Below are 10,733 nucleotides of genomic sequence, written 5' to 3'. Positions count from 1 at the left end.
TGCCCCCTTTTCACTGGCCATCTGTCTTTCCTCCCAGATATCGAACATCTGCCTAACAACATCTAGGTAACCCTCACAAACAACCCTTTGTAAAATGAGAAGGCAAAAGTCAACATGCCCATTTCACAGATTAGTCATTGAGTCTCTCAGAAATAGGAGGAAGCCCAGGGGAGTGATCCTCAGGGCAGGTGCCTGTAGAACAGGGCCCCAGGGCTCTGTTTGGGCAAGCCACCATGGAAATTGCACATTTAGTAAGATTTCTATTTTACCCTAATTTTTATCACTAAATGAAGGTATATTTGTTGTAGTAAACTGGAAAAGCACAGAAAACTCAAAAGAAAAATAAAACTCTTCCAAAATCTTAATGCTTAGGTTTAATGCTAATATGGCAGAAGGAAGGATTTGATGTGGAAATGTGTTGTCATTGTTCACAAAAGCCTATGAACCAACAAGAATCGGGTAAGGATGGGTCTGCAGACCTTAGATTATCTGAGGCTTGGCCTGGGCACAGGTGTGTCCTTGTGGCCCCTTGCTGGTCAGATGTACATCCCTGGTGGGTCACATCCATGCCCAACTAGCTCCAAACTTTCCACCTTATGTCAGGGTGCCTGTTGGACCCTTGAAGTTGTGCATCTGCATGGGCTTTGGCTCATTAGACCTCAGAAACAAAGAAGAAACTTGTTTCTTGCTAAGGAGCATCCAATCTTTTTTAAAATTAAGTTTATTGGTACATTATAGGTATACAGTACAGTTACATTCTACTCCTTTAGATCTTTTCCTGTTACACAATATCAATTATACATTTGGATCCCTATTTATACTTTTAGACTTTTACACTAGAGAAAAGATTCAGTATTTACACATGTGTGACTTACTAGTTTCACTTAAGAGTATGGCCTTAATGTGCATCCATTTTCATGTGAAGGACTCCAGTTGCTTGTTCTTTATAGCTGAGTAGTATTCCATTTTATTAAAAAATACATCTTCTTTATACAGTCTCCAGTTGATGGGCAATTGGGCTGTTTCCATGTTTTAGCTATTACAAACTGTGCCACTATAAACATGGGTGAGCATATATTGCTGTGGTGTGATTCTTTTAATTGTTTTGGGAAGATACCCAGCAGAGGGATATCTGGGTCAGATGGTACCTCTAATCCTAGTTGTTTGAGGTATCTGCATACTGATTTCCACAATGGCTGCACCAGTCTGCCCTCCCATCAACAATGAAGAAGGGTTCCTTTCTCCCCACAACCCCACCAGCATTTTTTTACATAGGCAAGCAATTTAAATTTTATTGTCCTCCCAGTTTTTTAAAAAAGGTTAAATTTGAGGTCTTATAGTACCTCTCTTAAGTTTGATGTGTTTTATTTCAGATTGTGTAGAATATAAGTGTCAAGAGATACAAATTAGTCCATGCCCAAAAAGATCTCTTTGAAGACAGTTATTGGGCTGTGGATTTAGCTCAGTGGTTCCACCACTTGCCTTGCAGGCACAAGGTCCTAAGTTCAACCCCTGGTACCATAAATAAATAAATAAATAAATAAATAAATAAATAAACCAAAACCTAAAACATTGAATACAGAATCATCTTCATAAATATATATAAAATTCTTGTGATGATAGAGGGGACCATCTGGGTTTTTGTGGGACACTTTCCAAAGTGATTCAAGGCATGAAATGCACACCCCAGGGTGAATACACATATTCTACATTTTGTGCCTCTGATAGAACCCTATTAGAGATCAGGTTTTATGACTGTGATGAAACCAAATGTACAGAATGAGATTCCATTTCTTAGGTGAAAAAGCACAGACCTATAAACATCATGTAGATAATTTCTCCAGAATATGGAGAATACAAATACAAGCACTTTATTTTAAAAAGTAAGCACAAAAGATTAGCATAAATCCAGAAGTTTTAAATGCTTCTATTTTGGAAAATTCAACTGAGAACTTATACAAGTTTGTTCCCAGGATATAACACATCACTTGTCTCTGTGAAGAAGAATGAAGTCTAAAAATTAACGTGATTTTTCAGTATTTCAAATCTCGCTATTACATAAAAGCCTAGAGACCAATAGTATCCAATAGCTTCAAAAGATAAGCTAAGACTGTTTACTGTAAACTTTACCAGTTGGCAATGTTTATTTAATATATACACAAGGAAAATAACTGACTCTATTACTTTTTATAAAATAACAAGTAAGGAGTAGATATAGGAGATGTAGAAGGGGACAAGGGTCTCAAAAAGTCCGTCTCTTTGATAACTTTCATTTCACCTTACATTCCTTTAAACTTTGCACTGCACAGGAAATTCTGTTCTCAAATCCACTTGTGTAAATGCCTGTTTGGTCACTAGATTCCTTATTCTTAACTGCTTTATGAGTCTCATTAGTACTGTTCGTGTCAGAACTTCTACTTTCACCAAATGCTGTGTGGGCAAATTTAGGATTAGATGCTTTGTTGTAGAGCTCATAATCCACTTTTCTCTTTTGTCCTCCAAGAAGTCCAATAGCTTCTGCATATTTTTTTGTTCAAAACTTTACTTGGCTGTGTATTTCAACCAACTCTCATTGACACTTCTTCATCACTGTAATTTTCAACTGTACCTCTTGTGTCCTCCTTATTCAATGGCTCTGGCTTACCTACTTCACACATATGGTCAACCACAAAATCCTCTTTATCTAGTTCTAGGCTGTTGAGGTCAGTGACTTTAACAGAAGCAATGCAATGCCCACTGCTAATTGTAATGCCACTATGCACTGAACTGCAAATAATCCATAGCTGTCATCAGTTGGCCTTGTGCTCCATTTTTCTAGGAACAGCTTAAGACCTGTCAATAAAGGAATGTTGATCTTGGAAAGTCAACCACCATGACAATCAAACTCCAAGCCACTAGCAGCAAAGCACTTCAATTGAATGGTTATGACTTCAGGCATTTTGTCAAACAAAAGACTTCATTTGGCTTCAGTGTGATGATGGCAATTTTTGCAGAAATATTTTTCTTCTCCTACAATCCTCTCCATCTAAGCAAACTGTGAAATTGCCCATCTCAAGATCTTCATTTCTGTTTTTGATGCTGGAGAAATTTCAGAACTCGACTTTGGAAAGCTCATCTTCTGTACTGGCACACTGTTGTCCTGAAAAAAAATCTTTCTGTTAAACTTCTACATTCCAAGTGGGTCCTTAATACCAGCTGACCTTGAAATAATTTTTCCACTAGCTCAAAACCAATTTGCTCTGTAAATTGTTTATGGGCTTAACTTCATTAACATCCATAAGCTTAGTATTTCCTGGAGATTCAAGTCCACAACTATTAGTTGTATCATCGCTTTTGTACTTCCCAAAGTCCTCTTCCAGAACATACTCATTTTCTTTAGATTGCCCTTTGGAGCCTTGGTTTGTTGCTAGTTTTCCTAGACTACAGAATTTAGAAAGAATACTGGGTTGCTTTGTTGAAGACTTTAACCAATTTATTTTAACTCTTGATTTCTTTTGTGAGGTTCTTGTGCTGTCATTTTCAGAAACACAATTGAGGATTACTTTAGAAGGACTCTCCAGTGTATCACCAGTGACTTTTCTTTTTTATCTGATTTTTCTCTGCTTCTCATCCATGACTGATGTTCTTTGGAAACTTAGAGTTTTGTTACCAAGCTATGATTTTAATCTGTGTCACTTTTTCTTTTCCCATTCCCTTTTGGAAATTTTTCTTTATAGTCCTCAGAATTCCTCATATTATTGCTCCCCATGTGGTTACTTCCCCCTACTTCCTTTTTCTGATGAGGTTTTTCTCCAACATTTGTAGATAATTTTGCCATGGTTTTTTATTTCTTCTTTCTTTAGGAGGTGGCATGTTTCTTGAATGTTTCCCAAAATATACTGTCATACTTCTTGTGCATTGTGCTATAGATATATTGGGTTGAGTTTCCTGAGTACATGAAGCAGTTGTCTGGACTGAATAGCAAGTTCATTAGTGTAGTTCTCTGAATTTAAGGGGAAATTAACCTGAAATGATTAAGGACTATAAACTGCATATAAGTTCGTAACTTGCCAAAGAATCTTCTTTGTAATTTCCCTTGTCACTTTGATTGGCTTCATCCTTTAGTTCCTCTTTCTTCTTTGAAGTAATATAAAATAAGTGCTTCACTCCACATTTTAAAAGTATACTATTACGATAACAAGTATTGTAAGGACCCGAGTTTGATCCCCAGTACCAAGAAAGAAAAAAAAAAGATAACAAGTATTGCAAGTACTGTTAAAATTATTCAGTCCTGCAAATGGCAGCAAGTTTTCTCTCTTTTTATAGTTTGTGGGGCGGACTGTGCTGCAGGACCAAGGTGGTCAATTTCTCATCTTCTATATTCAGAAGCTTATTCTTCATTTTCTTGAGAGTCTGTAAAATCTAATGTTCTCTTAGTATCCCTTTTTTGGAAAAACTTCTAGGAGAGCCTATTATTTTGTGTGTGGATGGACTACCTCTTAAAATCTCATTACTTTCTTTCTTTCTTTTTTTTTTTCCCAGTATGGTGGATAGAACTCAGGGCCTTGCACTTGCCAGGCAGGTATGGTGCTACTGAGCTACGTCTTCAAACTGAAAATCCATTACTTTCAGTAGGTGTCTTAGTTACTTTTCTCTTGCTGAGACAAAATACCTGATCCTGAAAGTTAAAGGAGAAAGGGTTTATTTAGGTCATAGTTTGTAGAGGTTTCAGTCCATAATTGGCTGGCTCTGATGCAATGTGGCACCTAGCAGAGGGGCAACAGTTCATGTTGACAGAAGAAAGCAAAAACAACAAGAGGGCCTTAGCAGTGTCTTTCTGCCCATTTTATCTCATTCAGACTATCAGGATTAGGGTTGTGTCAAACCAATCACACACCCTTAATTATAGTATCACACACTTTAGATTCAGCCACCTATGACTGCATGAGGCTTTGGGGAACATCTAGACCTACACAATACTAGGTAAGACAAGACACCAGGCATTTTCTTTCCAAATCCCAAGGAGTTGACAGGAATTTATAGAGGATAATTGTAATCAGCAATCTTATCTCATCATAGTCCTGGTGGAGGCTCTGCTCAGAATCCCAGAGTTTCACTCCACTCCTGCTGCCCAGGAAACTTGTAATATTTCCCACCTTGAGGACCCTGTGTCTCTGCCTGCCCACAGGGCCACACCATAGGCAGCCTCACGTGCACACAGCATGTGGCCCTGCTTGCAGTGCTGGGCACAGGACAGGAGCATTCAACCTTTTAGTCCATCCATCCAACTTCCACTAAGGAATAGTGAGGAAAAATGCAGGAAGAAGCTATGGCCTTTCGCCTACTAGCCTGAGAAACTAAGAGACTTTTTTGAAAACCGTGGCTGTGGGTCTCAATCTCCTACAAGACAGTGTGATGTCCACAGAATAGGAGAGAGAGAGAGAGAGAGAGAGAGAGAGAGAGAGAGAGAGACTTGAGAGAAGCTTGAGCTGATCTAAGCTGCTCTGGGTAACAAGCAAAATAGACACTGAGGACATCCGGTGTTTATTCATTGCAAGTGTAAGAAGGAGAGGAGCTGGGCAGGCCTGAGGACACCTACTGATAACAAGAGGGCGCTAGCATATTTTCTGCAGAAGAGAATAAACAGTTCATTCAAAGTGGAAGAATTTAGTTGGGATCAGTTGACCCTGGCTAGAAGTGAACTCAGCTGAGCCCTGCTACTTCACAGACTAGGCCGGAAGTCTCAGTAGCACCCATTAGCAAAGGAGCAATACAAGCCCAACCCTACTATCTGACATGCCCATTTGAGTGACATAAAGCTTTGGTCAAACTCCTAAGATAATACACAGCCAAATCATAGAGGGGCAAGAAGCTTGTGCCACTATAGACTGCTAGCACTGGGAAGAGGTGTCTGCTACAAGAAACAGATATTTGAGTCAACAGTCAAACAAATTTCAGTATTGTACAGTTGGATCTCTGTATCTGTGGGCTCCACATCTGTGGATTCAACCAACTGTGGATTAAAATATTTGAAAACCATATTCCAGGAAGTTCCCAAAAGGAAACCTCGAATTTGCTGAGCTCTGAGTACTACATTGGTCCCAGGGGAATGAAGTACTGGGTAGGCAAAGCTGTGGCCTCCCATATGTCACAGGTACTCTGTTCATCCCCAGCCCTCCTTGGTTGCCTCATATCTCATTTGTGTAAGCCTATGATGGCTGCCTCTACACTAATTAGTATACTAACTACCTATACAGTGGTACTTTAATTCACAAACTTAATTTCTCCCATTATTCTGGTTGTGAACCAAATTGGCCATGAACCAAATCAAATTTCCCCATAAAGTTCAATGTGAAGGTTAACCCATTCTGAACCATATGTACTTTTTAACCACAAAAATACGAAACAAAGTATGGTAGAGTATTAAGAGAAAGAACACTAACCTCACTTGAGGCAACTCCTGGTGTGGAGGACAGGAAGATGGGTAGGGGGGACATTATTGTCTGGAGGGAGAATCCCCTCTATAAAGACATCTGGGAGATCTCTTTCAGGTGATTTTTCTCTTTTTGTCCCTTAGCTGCAGGGTTAACTTTGATGAAAAATCAGTCTGATGCCACTTGTTTTTTACTGCACTGCATAACCTTTCAGAAACTAGAGATCGTGTTGTCATTCATCAGAGTCAACACTCTGTTCATTACAGTATGTTGGGGTGGTGCTTCTCAAAGAAATCCTGGCACCCATTCCATTTTATCACATCACTGCTAACCTCCTCCCTTTCTTCCTTTTCCTCAGTGGAATGCTCCACAACAAGCACCTTCTCCTGCTCACTCTGGAGCTCAGCAAGTTCTCCTGTTGTCAGCTCCTCCTATGATCCTCAACAAGTTCCTCTATGTCTGCACCACCAACATCCAGACTCATATTCTTGTCCATGGACCCAATTTCCTCTACCTGTGCATTAGACCCTTCAAAGTCACATTCAGTGATATATTCTGGTCAGGGTTTCCTCCAGGCTGAGTTTAAGGTCCAGTATGTGATACCTTCCCAGGCTTTGCCAATGAGGTTAATACAGTGCAAGACATTAAAATGTTTCTTACAGAACTCTTTCAGTCAAGGATGTTTGTCCAGTGACATCAAAACACCTGGTATAGAGTACCTTTGTGGACAGCTTCTTGAAGTTGCAGATCACTTGCTGGTCCATGGGCTGCAGAAGAGGTAGCCTGTTTGGGGGAGAAATGTGACCTTTATGAAGTCATACTCAGGATCTGCATAATCCACCAAGGCTAGAGGGTGTGCTGGAGCATTGTCCATCAGAAGAAGGCAGCATTCAGGCAGTTGGTTGTCAAAAAGATATTTCTTAGCAGTGGATACAAGCATTACACCCAGCCATTCTGCATTCTGTGGACAGCTGCCTTGTGACCCAAGCTTTGACATTGGCCCTCCACATGTCAGCCAGTCTGGCCTTGTTCACATTCTGTTCCTTGAATGCATGAGGGATGTGACATTGGCACACCAGTAGTGGCTTAATATTCAGGTCAACACTTGGGTTTGCACACAGCAAAAGGGTCCATCTGAAATTCATAGGCTTTTGCCCCAGCCGTGCCTTTTTCTCCTGCATGACATAGGCTCTGTTTGGCACCTTCTTCCAGAAGAGCCCTGTTTCATCATTGTTGAATATTTGTTGAGTGAAGTATCCTTCTGATAACTTCATGAATTCCTCAAATTCTTTCTTGTAGGCATCTGCAGCTTCCTTGTCAGAACTGGAAGCCTCACTATGTCTTAGCACACTGTGGATGGTACATCTCTGGTGGAATGTATCAAACTACCCTCTACTGGCTTTAAATTCATCACTTGTTGCACTTATAGAGGGGATTTCTTGTAGTAACTCACTGTGTAATTTTCTGGCTTTTCCACAGATCATAGCTTTACTGAAGCTGTCACCTGCCAGCTGTTTCTCATTCAACCACACTAACAAGAGTTTTGTCCATGTCTTCCAGCACTTGTGTCCTCTGCTCGGTTAGCATCATTACTCCTTTTGCTACATAAACTCTTTTGATGACATCTGTATTTTTCAAAATAGTTAAGATTGTTGACTTCACCCTCTTGTACTCTGAGGCCAGATCAGTCACACAAATACTGCACTCATGCTTTTCTACAATTTCCTACAAGTCAATGGTTATTTTCTTCAAAACCTTCTTATGATTCTTTCTCCTGTCACTTTCATCACCACTCTGTACTTTCTTTTACCACCATGCTCACTCTACACTTTCTTTGGAGCCATGCTGGATTGAATAATACTGTAGAGCATTGTATGTGCTAAGAAGCACACAAAAAGGCTTCACAGCAGGTGTACACAGGTCTGTCTGCAACTGAGGAGCTCTTGACTAGAGAAAGCCACAGCTGTGTGTCAGAACATGGTCAGGTTCATCACCCAATGCAAAGTTTGTGAATGGATTCAAAATTTGGCCAAACACTTCTGTTTGCAAACAATTGTTTGAGGATAGAAGGGTTTTTGACCCGAGGCATTACTGTATAGCATAGCATTCAGATTGGATTAGGTGTTGTAAATTGTATAGATGTGATTTAAAGTATATGGGATGATTGCCTGGGTTCTATGTAAATAACATGCCATTTCACATAAGGGACATGGACATCTATGGATTTTGGTATCTGTGGGAGGTCCTGAGACCAATCCCTACAGATGCTAGGGGGTGACTGTACTTCATTCTAGAAATGAGTACATGGAAGTCAAAGCACAATGCGGTTGTCAGAGTCTGGGTGTGGCAAATCCCACTTTCAATGTTGAGTATTAGGTGATGGACAATATCCAAGCCCACAATGATCCTTGTCTCCTCCTACTGGCACCTTGCGTAGTGTCTTCCAAGGCCGCATCATGATATGGTAGAGCTGATGTGTGACTTTTAAGCTCAAGTGTGAAGGGCACTGAAGTGTCCAGTGTTCTCATGGATTACATATTCCCTGGGAAGTCAGTCAACATATCTTGGGGCCTCTCCAGTAGCCTGGTAGAGGCTGAGGCCTCCTGTGATGAGCCAGCACCACTTCATCAGCTGTACAGGTGAGCACTGTGCCATCAGATGAGACCACAGCCCTGCCTGACATTGGACTGTTACTTCATGAAAGCCCCAGGAGCCAGAGCCCCCAGCCAAGCCACACCTGAATTTTCTTTCTTTCTTTCCTTTTTTTTTTTTTTTTTTTTTTTTGGTATCAGGGATCGAACTTCAGTCCTTGTGCCTTCAAAGCAGGCAGCGGAACTGCTGAGCTAAATCCCCAGCTCCTGAATTTTCTGACGCACAGAGACTGGGGGATGTAAATAGTGTATGGTTGCCATTTAAACCACTTAGTTTTAGGATGATTTGTTACGTAGCATGAGACAATTGAAACTATCTCCTGTCGCTCTTCTGGGAAATTTCACATTAGCTCCATTTATGGAGTGCTGATTTTGTCCCATGCATTAGGCAGATGAATTTACATCCATAGTCTGGTTTAATCCTTGCAACAGTAAGGCAGCAATGCCTACAAGATATGTATCCTTTGTATCTTCATCTAACAGATAAGGATGTGAAAGTGTGGAGAGGGAAGGCGTTGGCCCAAGGTCAGGCAGATGTGATGTGGCAGAGATAGTATTGAATTTAATGCCACATGACCCAAGTTTTTCTTTTGTACAGGGGATTAAACTCAGGATATTCACACAGAGCTACCCAAGCCCTTTCTTTAAAATTTTAAATTTTGAGACAGAGTCTCCATAAATTGCCCATGCTTGCCCAAAACTTCCCATCCTCCTATCTTAGCCTTTTGAGTAGGTGGGATTACAGGTGTGTGCTACCATGACTAGATGATCCTGTGCTCTTTTTTTAAAAAAATACAATTTCCTAATAAAATAATAAGCAATTAATAATAGTTAATATACTATGTATCATTCTCTTTAAAGTAGTTACTCAGAGACAAAAAAGATTTTTAAAAAGAAGACACAGATAATACCATACAACTTTCTTTTCAATGAACTAGAGAAACTAGTGCTATAAATGAAACAAATTACCCAGGTGCACTCATACAATCGCAGCACTTGGGAGGCTGAGATAGGAGGATCACTGTGAGTTCAAGACCAGCCTGGGCTACATGGTGAGTTCCAAATCAGTCTCAACTACATAGTGAGACTCTGTCTCAAGCAAAACAAAAGAGCAACTACAACAAAAAAGAAATTAGCAAATATCTTAAAACATTTTTGAAAAAAACAAATAGGTAATTTGGGGAATTATTTGAAATTGAACTTCTATCTACTTCCTGTTAGATTTCCCTTGCCTCAAGATGGCTGCTTCCTTCCCATAATGCTCTGTGCCTTAAATTGGCTGCCACATGGAATAGCAGTTAAATATGGCTTCTCCTACCAAGGGACAGACTTCCTCCCATCATGCCTCTCTTCCTGCCAAAAGAATAACCTGATACTTGCTACCTCCAAGAAACCAGTGATGCCACAAGGCTCCTCCAATCCCTTAATGCAACCTCACTCAAACTCCACCCCAGCTCAGGCTAACCCTATGCCACTCATATAAAAGAAGCTCCCTGTTCCTCCATGTTGCTTTTTCCTTTGTTAAGGAGACAGCCTGGTAGATCCTCCCCATAGTAGAGGCTTGCTGTAGTCCTGGTCTGGTCCTGGTTTTTTGGCTCTTTTACCTAATACTTCCTATTTATTGATCTTCTATTTTGCCCTCTCTCTATATACATAATTTAAATATATA

General features: G+C 40.3%; 1 pseudogene; it reads right to left on the bottom strand.

Annotated features, from left to right (window-relative positions):
• Window positions 1-2,180: 2,180 nt before the first annotated feature.
• LOC104862133 lies at window positions 2,181-4,983 on the bottom strand (annotated as a pseudogene).
• Window positions 4,984-10,733: the final 5,750 nt, after the last annotated feature.

Source organism: Fukomys damarensis, unplaced genomic scaffold (assembly GCF_012274545.1).
Source record: "Fukomys damarensis isolate Sample0158 unplaced genomic scaffold, DMR_v1.0_HiC HiC_scaffold_38, whole genome shotgun sequence".
Taxonomy (NCBI): Eukaryota; Metazoa; Chordata; class Mammalia; order Rodentia; family Bathyergidae; genus Fukomys; species Fukomys damarensis.
The sequence above is the reverse complement of the archived record's forward strand: the minus strand, read 5'-3'. Positions and strand labels throughout refer to the sequence as shown.